Source organism: Phasianus colchicus, chromosome 4 (assembly GCF_987193195.1).
Source record: "Phasianus colchicus chromosome 4, bPhaCol1.hap1.1, whole genome shotgun sequence".
Taxonomy (NCBI): Eukaryota; Metazoa; Chordata; class Aves; order Galliformes; family Phasianidae; genus Phasianus; species Phasianus colchicus.
This window is the reverse complement of record NC_143439.1, coordinates 28,107,560-28,125,611: the sequence shown is the minus strand read 5'-3', so window position 1 is coordinate 28,125,611 and position 18,052 is coordinate 28,107,560. Positions and strand designations below refer to the sequence as shown.

General features: G+C 40.9%; 1 protein-coding gene across 1 annotated transcript in view; it reads right to left on the bottom strand.

Annotated features, from left to right (window-relative positions):
* The window catches only part of CDS1 (CDP-diacylglycerol synthase 1), a 287,455-nt gene that overhangs the window by 161,878 nt on the left and 107,525 nt on the right, over window positions 1-18,052 (bottom strand). The window contains exon 4 of the mRNA XM_090139027.1: window positions 15,729-15,834. The gene's annotated coding sequence lies outside the window, so the exon portion shown is untranslated. The remainder of the gene's footprint in view (window positions 1-15,728; window positions 15,835-18,052) is intronic.

Below are 18,052 nucleotides of genomic sequence, written 5' to 3'. Positions count from 1 at the left end.
TTGGCACAGACTCAAGGTTTAACTTTGAATGAGTTGGAGGCCAGAGGATTTATTAATCTTAATTTTTTGAGACTACTCCTGCAGGGACAATGTGTGTCAGCCTAATGCCTGTTTCAGCAGTTTAGTTCTTTGGAGCCTAAGAGAAGCATGACAAGTTGCTCGAGTCTGAACACCTCATGTGTTCATGGGTTCACAGGCATTGCTCAGACTCAAACAGCACAGTATGAATGGTAACAACAGGCGCTCACCTAGACCTGCAGTCCAAGGTAGGATTTGCATGTTCTTCTACTGAACAACTTTCTGTATTAAGTTGTCAGCAAGTATCCATGAAATTGCTGAGAAGCAGCACATAAATGGATCCACAGTTCCCCGGGTGTCTGACAAAGAAACTAATAAACAGCAAGGGGCAAGACTCAACACATGCAGTACCTTGCTAGCATATTAAATGCAGTGTGGATGAACAGGGGAAAGTTGTCCAGGAGCCCTAAGGTTGAGTGAAGGTATTAGGAGTGTTAACAGATTCCGTGGACAATTCTTTTCAGCAAGTTATAAATTTATCATGTACCGTGCTTCCAATCACCAGATTAAAGATTTTCTAGCGCAGGGCAGATGTTGGAAGGAAGGCACATCTAACCAGGCTTCCTGAGACTGCAGACTTTCTCATGAAACTTCCATTACCTCCTGCTTCAAGGTAGAATGTCAATACCACAAGTAAATAATTTCTGGGAACTTTAATTTGTCTTTCTGCTTAATCTTATCTAATCCAATCCAATTCAAATGCTATGGCTCTGTCACTAGAGGTTATTATAAATAAGGCTCACCGAAGTTTGTAACTTGCCAGTGGCTTCTGAAACAAATCCAAGAGCTGCCTCTCAGTCAGAACATCCCTTTGGCATGAAGGCTTTCAAAAGTGCACTTTTTGAACACATGGAGACAAAGATCAGAAGAACACTTTAATGCTGTTACAGGCAGTTGAGCAAGCCAGATAAACAGAAAATGAAACTAAATCAACAGGGGAGCCGATGCCACACAGGCTGTGTTCTATGTAGGCTGCAAGTTTCCTCACTCATACACACCAGAAGGAAGCCAATCACACCAGGTCCTGACAGGCATTAAAAACATTAAGTGTACCATTAGTATTGCTAATTCTGATATAGCAGATATAGTTAATACAGATACAGCTCAGCTTATTCTCTTCTACCTTATGGAAAGAAAGCTTAAAAAATCATCATATCTTTCCTAGTAGTATTCTTGTCAATACTTGCCTTAGATGCATGTATGCAATCCCACTGCTGCCAGCAGGAATTCAGGACTGAACTTTGGACTGCCATTTTCCTTCTCTCGGAACAAGGAAAACATCTCATTACTGTTGCTTGAGCCAGAATTGAACAGCAAAATTATTTCCTCTGAAGTTTCCCGGGAAGATTTTAAGGATATTTTCTACTCCTAGAAAGCATGCTAGGGAAATATTCAGGTGCTACGAGTTCATCTCATTTCCCAGAAGAGACTGACTGGGAGACACGCTAGATCCTGGCCCAGGTCTCTTCTAAGTCACACATCAAGTCTCCTTTCTGCAGAAACCAGGTACCTGCGGCCCTTTCCCACATGAAACTCCTCCTTGGCCCAACACTACAGACACAGCCCAAGTCATCTGTCCAATGAGATCATTCACAGACCTAAATTAAGATCTAGTTATCTAATTACTGAATAGATTAGTACATCCTCCAGTACTGTCACATAAGTTTGCAGCCCATATCTATTTCTACCCAAGTGTGTCCAGTTTAATGCATGTTGGAAGCTAATAATGACTTGAATGCAGTGGTTTCTCTATTTTTCCTTTTCTCTTTTTTTTTCAGTGCAGAGACTCTTGCTTGTTACATCAAGGCAAGGTTGGATGGGATCCTGGGCAACCTGATCAAGTGCCTGATTTAGTGGTTGACAACCTTGCCTACAGCATGGGGGGAGTGGGGTTGGAACTGGATGATTTTTGAAGTTGTTTCCAACCCAAGCCATTCTATGAAATGCTTTCTGCACTATTCTGTGTGCTGTGCAGATTTCAGCACAGAGGTCTCTGGTTCTTCTTTTCTTTTTCCACTAAAAATTCCAGCTAAAGCCACGATGGTCATCACTGGTTTGAGATAGCATATCTTGAAAAATCACTTACCATGAAAATACTCACTTAAAAGCAGCACTTTTTTTCTGATCATCTTTCACCTCTCGCTTCTCTTAGGCACTGGAATGGGCTGCACAGGGAGGTGGTTGAGACACCATCCCTGGAGGTGCTCAAGAAACGTTCAGATGTTGTACTATTCAGATGTTGTACTAAGGGACATTATTTAGTGGGAAAATACTGGTAGTAGGTGGACAGTTGGACTGGGTGATCTTGGAGGTCTTTTCCTACTCCAGTGTTTCTATGATTCCATGTTTCCCTCCTGCTTTATAAAAGCACTGAAGAAGTCCCAACAGAGAATTTCCATCAGTAGTACTGTATGTCTAAAAGCTCTAACACTAATGCATTTGAGATCTGAAATCTGCCTTTGTATCCAGGGAGGTGATGGATCCACCATCCCTGGAGGTGTAGAAAAGGGTAGATGTGGCACTCAGAAACATGGTTTAGTGGGTATGGTGGGGATGGGTTTGATGGTTGATGATCTTACAGGTCTTTTTTAACCTTACTGATTCTATGCTTCTTCCATCCTTATCACCACTCATCTACTGAAAAAGAAAAGTTGAGAGGGAATGCCTCTAGTCAGGGAAGATAACAGACAGTACCCAAACCAAATCAACCACTTAACAGTACACTGCAATGTCCCATATTGCCAGCAGAGTCACAAGTGTTATTAGAAGCTCAGTGACAGGGTCCAAGTCAACAGGAAGAGACTGCATCTGCCCTACAGCAGTGTCCCAAAGCATCAGTGTGGAATCGTGCAATTGACAAATGGCTACTCCAAGTCGGGGGGGAAAGCAGATGGTGAGAAAGATGTGTAAAAAAAAGACTGACATCCTCCCTATCCAGTTTACTTCTATAAAGACTACCACCTGGGCACGGTCCTGGGCACCCTGCTCTGGGTGCTGGCTCTTATTTGAGCAGGCAGTTGGGTCAGATAGACCCAGAAGTCTCTTCACATCACAATCATTCTGGGATTCCAAATAACCACTTACTGAACATGTTGCTGGGCTTTGTCTGTTTCTTAATGGTGATTCCCAGAATACTTCAGAGAAAAACAACAGTCATTTTCAGGTTTGACCTGCAGGGGAAAGCACTAGCAGCAAAGTCCCACCCCCTTTTGTCAACGGAAAGCAAGAGATAACAGAAGTGGCCAGTTTGGTCTTAGCTGGAGATGCTGCAGTATATTTTCCAGTGAAACAAATCTCTTCCACCTTTCAATAATTCTTGTTTCATCAGTATGATTACTGTATACTATGACACCGCAACCAACAGAAGGACATCACATTTAACAGAGAAAATCATAGGAAAATTGGATAATCTGAGTTGTTCAAAGCTTTAAAAAAAAAAAAAGAAAAAGGTAGTAACAGACTGTATATAATTAGCTTTCACATAAATCAATGGAGAATAAAGCTTAAAACTAGCCAGTGTCCAAAGTGAAAAAATTCTGTTAGTAAAATAACCTGAAAACTTTTAAGAAATTAGAGTACGTACTGATTTATTCAAACTAAGTAGGTCTGGGTCAAACCTATACAGAAATTTATCACAGAGGCATTTGCAGGAAAAAAAGATTGTACCTTGGTCAAAATCAAAGCATTTGATAGACAGATCTATTGTGACAAAAGGAAAATGCTTTTAAAACATTAATTTTCTAGGTCTATAATGTCATTCCAATTACGGAGTTTTTCTGCACGCTTTTCATATGATCTCATAATTTTGCATTTGATTTGCTGAGTTCTACTGTGATTGCAACTGTAAAAGGCTGTCAGTGTTCCCTGCAAGGTATGCTGTTCTATGTACTCTTGCTGAAACATTAAATGTTTACTTTTGCTATGTAAATGAGAAACCAATTTTCCCCTGCATCCATTCACATCTTCCTCCTCACCACCCTGATCCAAACATTAACACTCTAGCAGTGCATCGGTATGCCAAGATAATTCACTTCCCATCTCTAACAGTGTTACACTGTCTGACATACACATATCGTGGAGATAACGCTGCCAACAGCATCCCACTAATGCCCATAAGGAATTAATAGCTCCACGTTGGTCTTTACATTACATTTAGCAGGGCGCTGGGTCCTAAGGCTCAGGGTTATCCACCATTCCACAGTACCTACACCTTGCCTTACTAGCAAAACACACAAGCTTGGTGACTGCATGAGAAACAAATCATTACTCCACCTACACTGCCTTGCAACTGTGCTCCAGGATCCTGAAAGGCCTTCTGATCAGCGGCAATGAAGCTGATGTCCCACTCTAAGGGAGAGTGCCAAGAGGCTGCCAAAAATGGGAGTTTAACAGTGAAATTGCAAAACGCTAAAGGAATCTTTGCCAGTCACTACAAAGACTTGGGCAGCCATGCTTTCTTCATAGGATGAGGTGCCAGCTATGCTTTGTAATGCAACCTAATCACATTAGGCTTTACAGAAAGTTCAGTTTATAATTTCCCAAGTCTATTCCATTTATCACTGAGTGACTTCACCCCAAAAGAATCTGATAAAACACACCCAGCTTTTATTTTCGGAGTGCTCTTTCCTTTATTTTTGTTCCTTCAGAAATTGTGAACCTAAGTGAATACTTGCAGTGTTCCTGTTCCATAAACGGTTTCACGCTTAGCAGCAGGCACCAGAAAGGTTCAGTTCTCTCTCTGATCCTGTGTTTACAAGGAGCTGGAGGTAGATTTAAACCATTTTCCATATTTGGGATCCACTCAAAACCAAATGACCTAAGGGCAACCTACCCATACTCCATCTCCTACAGCTACAGAGAGGCCCTTCTAAACCCGAGCAAATGGAGAAGAGCCAGCATGTACTCCCTTTCCCCTTACAAGTAGTGAAGGCTCCCCTCCCTATTACAGGAGGTCCCAAGCAGGGGGTCTTCTCTTTCTACAAGCAGCATCTCTATTCCTGTCAGTAGATGTAATGGCCTCAGGTTGCACCAGGGGAGGCTCAGGTTGGATATTAAGAAAAACTTCTCAGAAGGAGCAGTGGTGCACTGGCACAGGCTGCCCAGGGAGGTGGTGGAGTCACTGTCCCTGTGGGTGTTCAAGAAGAGGGTAGATGGTAGTGGTACTGAGGGACGTGGTCAGTGGGTGTGGTGGGAGGGGGGTTGGGGGCTGGACTGGATGGTCACAGTGATCTTTTCCAACCTTAATGCATCTAGATTCTGTAAATGGCTGTTACCTACCCACCATGGTCCTGGCAGCTCCATACAATCAGGTACTCTGCCTCACAAGGATACACCACAGAGCAGAACTACAGAATAACTGATACATAACTAAGTGGATGCTTAAAAAGGAACAATTGAAAGCAAGAAACTGGGGCCACACGACACCAAAAGCTGTTAATAATGACAGAAAAAGAAGGGATTTCTATTTAATCAACACCAAGGTCACAGTCTCGTGGAATAAATTTCATATACAGTGAATAACTCACACAGGGTGATGGTATGTTTAGCATCAACTCTTGGCAAAGATTTGTTTGCTTAATGACTTTTCTCTTTTTTTTTCAGGCCAGCCACCTTTGACAGCAGAGAGCTTGTTAAAAGAGCTAAATGTCATTGAAAATGTGCTGTTAATCCTACTCGTCAACAAATGTTAACCACGAAGTGATAATAAAGAGAAGAAAGAAAAGATGTGGCTCCAATCGGGATTATGCTTGGTAAGTGCAGAGACCCCCATCACTCTCTGACAAGCAGCTCTCATACTGTTTCTCCAAATATATGTCACCATCCTTGATTTTGCAAAAGTGCTTTGATGTTCGTTTGCAGACGGATACACTGTACTTTTCCTTTGGCTTGTGCAAACAAAGAGAGGCATTTTAGTTTCCTTGGCAAATACTGTCAGATGTTTTATGTGCAGCAATGAAAATTAAGTAAATCTTTGATATCACAAGTCCTCCTCACTTGAAACAAGCTTGGCTCAGCTACTGGTGAACGTTAAGGAAAAAGATATAATTTTTTTTTTCTGGATAAATAAGTTTACAGATGTCCATAATGTTTTGAATAACTCGGCACTCACCAACTTTAATGATCTCTGTGGAATCTGTTGGGAAGCAATAGTTGTGGAAACGAGCACATTAAGCTGGCCTTGAGTTCTTCCCAGATTCTGACCTTTTCTGCGCACATCTCCTCTCACTCTAAATCATCCCATTTATCAATGTAATTCCGTTATGTTGCAAGCATCTATTCTGCTCCCATTTAAATGTGCTGCTTTAGTTTCATGCAGAAGGAGCATGTTAACCTTCAAAAGCTTGTCTGGATTAAATGAAAACAAGGAAACCTTATGTCTAAGAAAGGTAGTCACTTCTGCATCAATGCTAACCAACCTTGGTTTGTGCTGTTCTATTTTTTCCACTTAGCCGTCTCCTCTCTATATTCATTTCAAGACCAACTATTAACACTCTCAAGATGCCTCAGAAAATTCTGCCTTGCAGAGAACTTTTCCAAATTGTTGTGCATTTTATTAAGTACTGGTTTTGAGAGACTTCAAATGAGTCATTTCTTAAATGTGTAGGCCACTAGTAAAATGTAGGACCTAGCTAAATTTGGGAGTTTATTACTACTACTAGAAACTGCAATAGAGTAAGCTTTGGGATCAAGGTTTGATTGAGAGCAGCACTGAGAGGGTCTCTATATCACATGGAAGTAAGTGGAACTAAAAGAAGAAAAATGCTTCCTGCCTACGTGCTAATATGTCTTGAAATGTCTTTTCTGACATATTCAAGCATTTAAATTATCACCTGCAACACAGTAGATATCCTTTTTTAAGATTATTTTTTCAATTCATTATGATTTTGCTGAAAAAATCATGTTTAAAAGCCTTGCTTTTCATTTTCGCATCTCAGATAATATAGGGATAAAATAATTGCTTACATCTAACTGCAATAGTTTCAAAATATTTGGGAGAACCAGGTGCAAGCCGTGAAACTCACAGCATCAATGGATGGTAACAAGCTCCAGCTCAGTCCCACCGGGCTCTGTCTTTCAGAAGATGTCAGGTCTTCCACTGCTCCCCAGATGCACAAGCCTACAATACAGCTGAAGGCTTTACAAGCAGCCCACAGTTTAACAGGCTAAATTACAACTTTGAAGATATTACTTTTGATCTCATGAGTGAAGCGGAGTTTTATTTTTTGTAATGTCCAAGTTGTCATTCAAATCTACATCAAGCAGGAACTTCATTTGGGTACCTGTAGGTTTCTGACCACTTCCCGCAAGCATCCAGAATAAATATAACTACAGCTAGCTCAAAACTGAAATGAATTATACCTAGGACTCCAACAACACAATCCAACAAGCCTGGAAGTCATAGAATTTACATAACAGTAATTGGAATTGAGACAAATGCAACAGCCAGAAGCTCTGTTCATTGCAGTTGCTTCCCAACTAAGTACAAACTCTGTTTGTAAAGTTAGTCCTCCCATTCCACAGTACACATGGTCCTGTCTCACCAAGCAATGTCATGCAGAAAACGTGGGTGTTGTTGGCACCTCAGATATGAATAGAAAGATCTCATTTCTGAGACAATAAGAGTTCTTCTTCGTTGCCTTCAAAATATTGCCAGTCTGCATCACCTTCAATAATAAATGCAAAACTCTTCCTAGACTGTGACAAGCTTTGATAAATTATACAGAAATACAAAGACTTAAGTAAATATCTATTTCTCAGCTTGGCTAGGAGGAGAAAAATGAAGGCAATGAAGATTAGCACAACTTTACATTCTTAGGAAATGCTCAATTGTTCAGTGGAGTGGAAGCAGTATGAGTATTGCCACAGAAATCCCAAATATCTCAAGGTTCAGGATGTGAACCAACTGGGTTTCCATTTTGCCATCCCTATAAATTCTCAGTCCAAAGGATAACAGTATTTCTATCATGATGAAATTTAGTTTCACACTTCTATTTTACCATTTTACACAGGCTATGTGCTGTCCCTTAGCACATCAGTCTTTTCCAGGGGTCTAAATAAATAGTTATGACACTCCTAACTGTGAAAGTAAAGCCAGACATTCTCAGCCATAGCAACTTTCATCTGACATGAAGAACAATAAAGAGCAGGAGACTCCCAAAGGGCTATACAAATGGTATTTCAAATTAAAAAATATGCTCTTCACATCATTTTCAGTAATTCTGCACATGTTAAGACAGTTGCTTAAAATTTCATCCTTTGTGTAAAGATTCACAATTGTTGAAAAAATAATTCACCTCCTCATTTATCACCACCGTCTCCTCATCTCTCATTTGGTAAGACTGCATGTATATGCATACACCTTCCTCAAACATACACATACGAACACACACTCAACCATATTTGTATATGTTTTATATGTAAATGGATATTGCCTTTAAATTTTTAAGGCAGATGTGACCTTATAAGAGGATCTCTGGCAGCAGAGCAATTAGATTGTGAAGTCGAGCAAGAAAGCCAGAAAACATAAAAATATTAAAATAGCATTTGCTATTCAAGGAGAGAGTTTGATCTCTTTCCCAGTAAAATCTCAGATCAACTTCTACCTAAGCTGGAGAGGTTTAAATATGTAAAAATGAAGATAACATGATTATTCTTGCTAGAAAGCAAGAGAAGGCAAATTTTTAAAGCTCTAATATCTCTTTTTCTGTGATTGTGAGGATTTGAAAGTCTCTCACATCCAGATAGAATGTTGTAAGTCATGAGTATCATGAAAATGATGTTTAAAGTAGGCTAAAGCTTCTTTTCATATACTTAAGATGTACTATGCACTCGTGGTTCCTACAGAAACTTGTGGTACCTGCAGGATAACCATGACTTAACTTCTGCATTCAGGCACCTGTTGGGGAATTCTTTTCAGACATGGTTAAGAACTTGCAATTCTTTATGTAGAGTCTTCCCCACCTTGGAAAAAGCAGCAAAGGAACACTGTCTTTAGAAAGCCTAAACTTCTGAATTTGTCCTATGTGAAGAGTCCGCAGGGGGATAAAGTAGATTGCTTCCCAGTTCATCTGCTACTCTCTCACCAAAGACTTCTGCCAAGAAATACTTCAAGCAGGAATAGCTAAGTTTGCAAACATGACCTGAGCTCCAAGCATGCAATTATGCATTTTTGTGTAATACCAGGCTGTTATTCCTACAGTTACTTAAACCTACATGCAGACAAATTTTACAGGTACGTTGCTACTTGAGACTTCCATGGTACTGCCAACATCAGCAAAACTGCCCACAAAACATTGCAGAAACTCAGAAGAATTAGCAAGCAAACTGCCATTTGGAAGTAGAGCATGGTAGTTATTATATTGTATATTGACAAAGCTGGTTCCTCCACAACAGTTAGTATACAATTTGCACTTCAGTCATCCACTACAAGATCAGAGGGCTTTGCTCCCATGCTCTCACCACCTTTTGTATCATTAAACCAAACATTCACACAAGGTATTTAGGACCTGCTTGCCAGATTGCAAAGGTAGATGTTGTTTTTGGCTCTCTCAACAGAGCTGAGCCCTGAAGTGAAGCCAAGGCCTGTAATCATTTGCCTTGGCTGTAACAAAAATAAACATACCCCATACCATACGCACTTCTGAGGTAATTACTGCCATTAGATCACAGCCTGGAAATGAATTTTAAACCATGCAAAAAGACTGAGTACAAAAAACCTGTGTTAAGATCATGTTAAATGTAAGATTATAACGTGCAAAAGAACGGAGGCTCCAACTGAAAGACAGAACTTCAGTTCCAGTCCACCTTGTTGGGCCCACCCATTGCAAACCCATGGTTAAGCTAAGCCATCTCTTGGTAGGGAACGATCAGATTGCTCAGCATGAACAAGTCAGTTACTACAGCTAAGGCAGTACTGACTCTAGAAAAACAGACACTGTGTTCTTGTAATCCTATTTGAAGCATATGTCATGCCTACCACGCATTCACCACTCCCTAGAATTTAATTTCTATTTCTAGCTGCATATCTCTGTTGCTGCACATACACTTATCAGCTGAGCATCAGCCAGTTAAAACTCATTTCATCCTCTTAACTCGCACCTGAGATCCACATCCCAAGCTCCATACCAGCTTCACAGCTCAGCACAACAGCTTTCCTGAACCATCATATCATGATCCTATTTCATCAGAAAGCGTAAACTGAATTGTTTTCTGTTGCTTTATCCTTTAAAGGCAATAAACAATTGGAAAAATTTGCTATAGATTGAGCATGATGCACTGAGAAAGGGAAGTTCAAGACTTGGCTGCCATAAACATGCTCCTTAGCCACACCAGTGACACAGTTTGTTGTTCTCTTGACCTTGCAATTACTTTCAAGTCATCAGAGACTGCTCCTCACAGTGGTTTCACGGTCCTCTGTTAAACTTACTGCCACCAACCCAGTGACAACAGCACCCGTGTCTTTAACTTCTGATTCAGAAAACAGTCATTCAAATGAAGGATACACTGACAGCCCATTAACTACAGCAAAGATTGTTGTTGTGACTACAGTTTGAGAGAGACCTACTTAAAAATAGATTCGGAGCTTGGAAACCACTCAGCTTATTCTGCCTTTTTCCCTCTTCCCTGCAAGACAAGTTACCAAACCAAATCTGGCATTTGTTTCCTCCCTGATCTAGTTACAACTTCATTACAGCAATATTGGCCAGCAGAAAGTAACTTATTAAATAAATGACATTTAAGTGCTTCTACCTGGATAGCTGATTCAGATAACAGAGGCAGGGTAAAGGGGGGGGGCTGCCTGACTCTGACCACTTTCTGCCTTCCGTTGCTGAGCAGCCCATTCCAGCTCACCAGGAAAGGATGAGCATCAGTTCTCAGCATGCAGTAAGAGAACCGAGACAGCCCCTGCAAGGCCTCCTCAGCAATTTACAAGACCAGTAAAAATCTTCATTCTAATTTCACAATTTTGGTCCTGTGCACTTTGACAGCTATAGCCAACGCTCCTGCAAGGTGCATCTTTATAGAAGGTTTATTCTACTCTCTAAAGATGAAAGCCTCCAACCTCTCCGATTATCTCAGAATTTCTTCCACAAAGTTGGAAGCAGCCCCCAAGGCTCAGCATGGACAGTTCAGCATTTACAGTGTGTCACCAGAAAGGCTGATGGCTTGTCCCAGGAAGCTGTTACTGTGCACCTGTTGCACTGGCAAAGGCCAGCTGTGCTTCTGTTCCCTCCAGGGAGGAGTATAGGTATTTCTGCCAACCAATGGAAAGAAAAATAATTTTTAAGTAGATGTTCCACCTCAGGCACTGAGTGCAAGGAAGACTGGCCAAAACCACAATACTGTGGGCTTTTGGGAAAGGGCTGTTGATGTGATTCCAACACCACATGCAGAATAACTCAAGATTTCGTCAACAAGCAGAAGGACTTTCATTTGTCTCAAGAAAATCCAGCACCTGCTCAGGTGATCATCTGTTAGGCAGATATCTACCACCACCTCCCCACCACTCCCTGCCAGGGGAATCTGCCCCAGGTTGAACAAATGTTTGCAGAATGGTGGTGACTTTTTGGTCATTCCACTGTGATGACTCAACTAGCCTGGACCTGTGTCTTTGGGTTGGAGTTTTGGGACATTGAGGAGCAGACAAACTTTATGAAAGAATTTGAAAGAAAACAGTAATGGGACCAAGAATATCTGACCAAATGTAAGTGGACACATATAAACTAGTCTGTTTATATATATGCACACAATATTGCTTCAATACAGTTCGGAATTAACAGATAATTGAAATTTTCCATATGGAACTGAATGAGAAGAACACCTGAAATTCATGAACCCCATCTTAAACTTCCAGCTTTCTGAGAGGAGGGGGTTCATAAAGGTCACAGGCAAGATCAGTTAGCATGCCACTTACACCTTTTCAGAAGGTCTCATCTTGATTTCACATCAATATTTATTTCTCTGTCCAAGACCACAAGCCTTAAACCAGACAGAAATGAGGGCACTTCTTACCATTGCTACATCTGAGAGATCTGAAATTTATCAAAAGTAATTCCTCATCAGCTCTCCCTTTCTCTTTGCTACAGAATTTCAAAAGTACAATTAAACAACTTCAGGGTTTTTTTATTTTGAAAGGATCATTTGAGATGGCCTTGCATTTACTTTGATGTATGCCTCACTTTAATGATGTAATCCCAAAAATCCATTTCCTGACCGTTTTGCAAAGATAGCTGTATTATTACAAGAATGTTTACTTGCCACCTAACCTCATTTTAAACCAAACCTACAGTGAGTTTTTCCCCCCTACAAAGAGAAACTGTTAAACAACCTTTTCCACAGACCTATAATCAACCCTTTAAATCACACTTGAGTAACAGACTTTCATTTATCAATTGATCCACTGTTTCCCCCCTCCTCCACTTCTTTGGGTGCAGCAGATAAAAGGCCCAGTTGTACCAGCAGAGCCCATTGCTTTGTAACCAAACTCTGCGTGAGAGAAACATTCCTCTCTTTTTTGTGGTGAGGAGAGAGGGAACAGAGAAAGAGGGAGAGTTAAGTTTTGTTTCCTCGTTTCTTCCTCCTCTCCCTAAGTTTCTTTTTTCCTTGTTCTTTCTCTTTGTTTTGAGGCTCTGGGAGGAGGGTAATGGTGGTGGCTTGTGTTTCTATAAAATCCTCGAAAGCCATTGTGTAGGTAGGTCAAAGAGAAACCAAATTAAAAACTAACAACTTTTGAATTTTGGCAGCCGAAGTTAATGTTGACTAAGAACCCAAAAGAAGGGGGAGGAGTGAGGAGAGAAGTGGCCCTATGGAAAGCGAGGGCCAGCAGAGAGATCTAGAGGACGGCAGGCTCAGAAGGGGCAAAGCTGCTCCTTTTGATGTGGGAGGTCTGCAAGTAACCTACTGGGACACTCCCTGGGCTATCTCATTAACCATGTCACCAAAGCCCCCCAAGGTCCAGAGAATCATAACATTATCTCTGACATTACCACACAGATACAAGGTTCCTTAGGCAGTCTATAAACATGCCTGTACTAACCAATTCATCCCGGCTTGACACCCCTGCAAGGGCTGGATGCCCTTTAGTGAGCCGCATGAATTGCCCCAGTCATTCATCAAAGTTTCTCAGAGTGCATTTCACACAGCATTAAATTTAATTAAAGCAACATTGACTGCATTGTAATCCTCTGGAGGCTCTTTGTCGGAAGGAGCTGGAACACTTTCTACTTAAGTATCTATTGTTTAGGTGGGATTTTTTTCCTTTCATTGTCTCAACCCAAATGATTTGCTGGCTCTCCCTGTTTTCTACTTAAAAACTCATATCTCATGAAAACCTTGTGCAGAAGAGGAACCCAGCCTGACAAACAATTCAGCTCCTATACACTTGCCTGATGTGATGTGAAACATGGAAGACTGTTGAAAAAAACTATATAAACATACAAAACAGCAACAGCAACACAACACTGGACACTGACAGAGGACAACTAGCAGAAAGGAAGCCTGCAGCACAAGCTACCTGTCTGTCTGGGGGCATCTTCCCACTGTGCTGCCTCAGCCGTGGCCCTGTGTCATTTCTCATCAGCGCTGTGATCAGAGATGGCTCTTTACAGTCCAGGCAGCCCTTGTTGAGATCAATGGCTGCAGCTGAGCCTCACAGCAAGGCAGGGCTACAGCAGCTGGTACTTATCTTGAGGACAAAAGCATCAGCTAGAGACAGACCATTGAGGGCTCTCTTTAGCTAGGTCTATTGATCTGGACTCCCATTGGTTACTTCTACCTTCTATTTCATTGCCGTCTCCTAGCATTTAGAGAACAAGCTTTGTTTCCATTCTGCCAGCAGAAGTCTAAAAGCTCCATTCTTATTTGGTGGCAAAATTTGTCTGGGACAATACATGGGAAACAGCGCCATTTTCAAAATGATAAAGGTTCCAAATCTGCATTGCAGTAAACACTGATGGAAACACTTTTGTGTGTGTGTGTGTGTGCAAATGGACACAGCAGTTGTGACTACTATTCTTCCTCTTGACCATGAGGAAGTGCTAGGTGCCATTTTTCTGTGTGCAGTAGGCCATGGGGTGAGATCACCTCTCTTTTACGAGCTATGCAACTCAAAACCCAGAAGGGTCCCACACTGTTGTAAAACTGTAGATTAAGAAAATCTTCAGTGCTTCATTACCTGTAAGATTTTGTGGTTGAACCACTGATTTTGTTATCCTATCATCTCCTCTGTACTAAAAAAAAAAAAAAAAAAAAAAAAAATGTGTTTGCTTCTGTTATATCTGTTTTGTTATTCCTGTTACTAAATAATTTAGATGACAAGGACACATTCTTAATCCGTCCTCAACAGATAGGGTAGCAGCAGCACCCTCCTTGCTTTATTCCTCCATGCAGTCCCTCTGAAAATTCAACCTTGCCATTACTGTTTCAGCAGTTTGGGAACTTCCATTCTTTCTGTTTCTGTATTTCAAAAGAAAAGGACAGTAGTCCACAAAGAGCACTCATGTTGCCATCATTTACACTCATCAGTAAATGACAGGAGAAATGCTGAGTAGTTTTGCATTTCTCCAAACAAAAGCAACTAGGCAATTGTGTCCAGAATGGGACCTGATAGGAGTTGAAGTTTCAAAGGACCTGACAGGGGGGGTCTTGGGAGAAATTCTGTGTTATGCTCAGCCAAGATCAATGTTATTGTTTATCTCAGAGGAGTATTTATTTCCAGTTCTCTGTACTTCTCATAGCTCCTCATGTGAGATCTTCTGCTGCCATGCCGTCATGGAAAAGGTTCCATAAAATAACAGGAGGGGCTCAACGCCCCATTGATTTTCTTCACCAGATGCACCCATTACCGCAAATTCATCAGTTAGGCTTTACCACAGTGCACATCACCACAGCACTTATCCTAGCTGCCTCATTTTTGCCAGGTCTCAGATACAAGAGGACACAGGAAAAAGATCAGCAAATACAGTGCACATCCTAGGGGTTGCAGCACACCCCCCCCACTCAGGTAGAAGTCTATATGCCATTCTGCCATCTGTGGAATGCTGGATCAATTTGTAAAACACACTCATTTTACTACTGTAATTGTGCACAGCCACACTGCCCAGCACAACCTCAGTGGTCAAACTTGTGCATAATGTTATACTTTAGATGACCTCCTGCTGGTTTAGAAAGAAAAACTCTAACTTTACTCTATTCTCCCTTGGTATTTACTTGAGTTTCCTTTTCAAGTTTCTCAAACACACAATAAGCTTTTGATTATCGGGGTCTTAAGTGCTCCACTGGACACCCATTGTGTATTTATGAATGGAATTAATAAAGAAGCAATCTGACTCCATCAAGGGAGTATTTGCAGCTACTCTTAAGTGTCTCTGAGCGACACAAGTGGAAATTCAAAGGACCTGAAGGTTTCTGGCCTTCATTTTTTACATTTATTTAGTCACATCCAGTAGAAGCCATAGGATTTCACATTTGTCATTTTGGGATCTCTGAACAGCCAATTCATTTACTGAACTGAAAGTTATTTAGAAGCTGCGTACACAAGCAATCCAAACTATAAAACCACTTGCCTCACTATGGAATGCCAATAACCTTATTGCTATTTAAGACAAATCATGCTGGTTGAGTTTTTATCTCCATACAGATTTTCAACTCACATTTTCGCCTTTGTGTTGCAATTCTCTGTGAATTCTCAAAGAAGGCATGCTTGAAATTCGGATTGCAGGTTCTGTATTAAGATAGGGTGAGCCCAGCTGAGTTGCCCTAAAAAGAAACCAAGAAAGGGTGCGTATAAGTGGTGGTATATAACAAGCTGCATGTGTCTGTTAAGCTTTGCAAGTACACAATAAGCCTTTTAACATCAAGTATGATCTTAAGTACTAAATGCATATCAACATTTCCTTTATCATCAGTGAGTGTGTTCTTACACATGCAAATTTCTTTGCATTACACTACCTACTGTTCTAACATTAGCAGTCTGAAGTAAACTTAAAAGTATTAGCAAACATATTCTATCCTATACATTAATTCTGCCCAACCTACTTCCAGCTGATCTGCTATCTACATCCAGCTCATATTTATATGTTTTTCTTTCTAATTGTACAAGTAGTCACCCTAGTATTAATTCCTTAACAGAGCTTGTTATGCACAGTTATCTTTTCCACTGTTTGTCTTCCTTTTCTCGGCTTGGTAAACCTAAGTAAATCTTAATTTATGCAAACTCACATAATGATTTTATCACTTATATTTGGAAAGTATATGCAAGATTTAGGGCCAAAACCAGCCTGGAGAGTCAGAGCACAGCCTTGAGAGCTTAAATATTTATTTCCTCTACAAGGGCAGAAGATAATAAACAGGTAAATCACAGAAGTCAGTGCCTAGAATGGCAGCCAGTTCATTTAAAAAAATTCTGAGCAGCTTAACTGTACGACCTCCTGCAGCAAAGAATGCCACAGGTAGCACAAACAATCTTCTTTTGTTAAACTTTAACAACCATTCCTTCTGTTACAACGTAAATGCTGAGTTTTTCAGTCTGTATTATTGCTCCCAGCCCCCTCTATTCCTTCTCTGTTGACCACTGCTCTTTGTAAGTGCCCTTTTTACGCACACCCTCTCATGCCTGCCCATTGCTATGAACCAGCTTCACACAGCGCTCATCAGTGCTACTGGAGTTACAAATGCAAAGACTTACAAAGAAAAAAGAGGAAAAGCTCTTTACCAGGGAAACAACGTTGGTGCTAGCAAAAATTCTCCTACTAAAAAGTCCAACTTCTTGCTTTAAATGTTAAAAGAAAAGGCTTCAGGGACAGAAAGAAAAAGATCAGACTTAGGCAGCAATATATTTTAGTTTTCTCAGAAACCTTGGCCTATTCAGGCAAAGCACCAAATGGCTGCCAATGTCAGAAAAAAAAGGACGGGAAACAGTTGTGTCAGCAATTGCAGCAGTCTGTTCTTCCGGGTGAGATATGCAGAAGAGAAAATCTCAGAGGCTCCTACAGGGCCAGCAGTAGGGTCCATCTGGCAGACCAGCACATGCAAAGGCTGCGTCTAAACATGGAACCTTTAACAGGCTTTCAGAAGTTAGAGGGCCACAGAGGCCTCAATGATCCCCTGTTGTACTCCTCAAGATGAAGTCTGGTCCAGAGTGAGTAAGTTCAATCAAGAGCCACCTCGGAGGAGAATGTGCCTCCCCGGGTCTCTCCAGGAGCCAAGACATGCATTAGTGGGATTAATGGCAGCTACTGTTCTTCAAGAGTGGAGAGAAACACATTTCTACACATTTCTTTCATGATATAACCAGATTCCATCAGGGCCTCTGCCTCTATAAACATGAGAACAGTCTTCCAATCTGAAGAGTTGGAAGAGGTGCATCAGACCAGCAAGAAAACTGGAAAGTGGGGAACAGACATTCATGCCATCTTCTGAAATTTTTTTAGCTCCAGGCTAGTTTTTACCAAACTGGTATTAATTAGTGAAAGACATAATACATATACTCCCAAATCTGCTCTATTATTCCAGAAATAGCCCTCTAGTCTCGTGAGCTAACACACATCTTGACACTTATGCTTGTGAAGTGTTTTGGAGCATCTTCACTGGAAGCACTACCAAAAAAATTCCATCTCTTGTGTCCAGTTTCCTACAACATTGATGTCAGTAGCAGAGAGCATGCAATGTGGTTGATTATAAATGGATAGCACCTTGGAAGAAAGTCAATGCAATGCCGGATTGTTGTTTAGGAAAATGAATCAAGTCTCTTATCAAGCATTATGATCAGAAACACATTCTTCAGAACATCAGGAAGCACCTATCCCACAATATGATATTGATTTTACCCAAATTTAATAGATGGCATATATGTAAACTGTAAGGATGGAAAGAATAATAAAGCATTCATTCTTTTTACTTATTAAGTGAAAAGCCTGTAGTGTTTATAGGTGTGAATATTCAGTCACATCAGTTGTTTTTTCTGCACTTAAAGAAA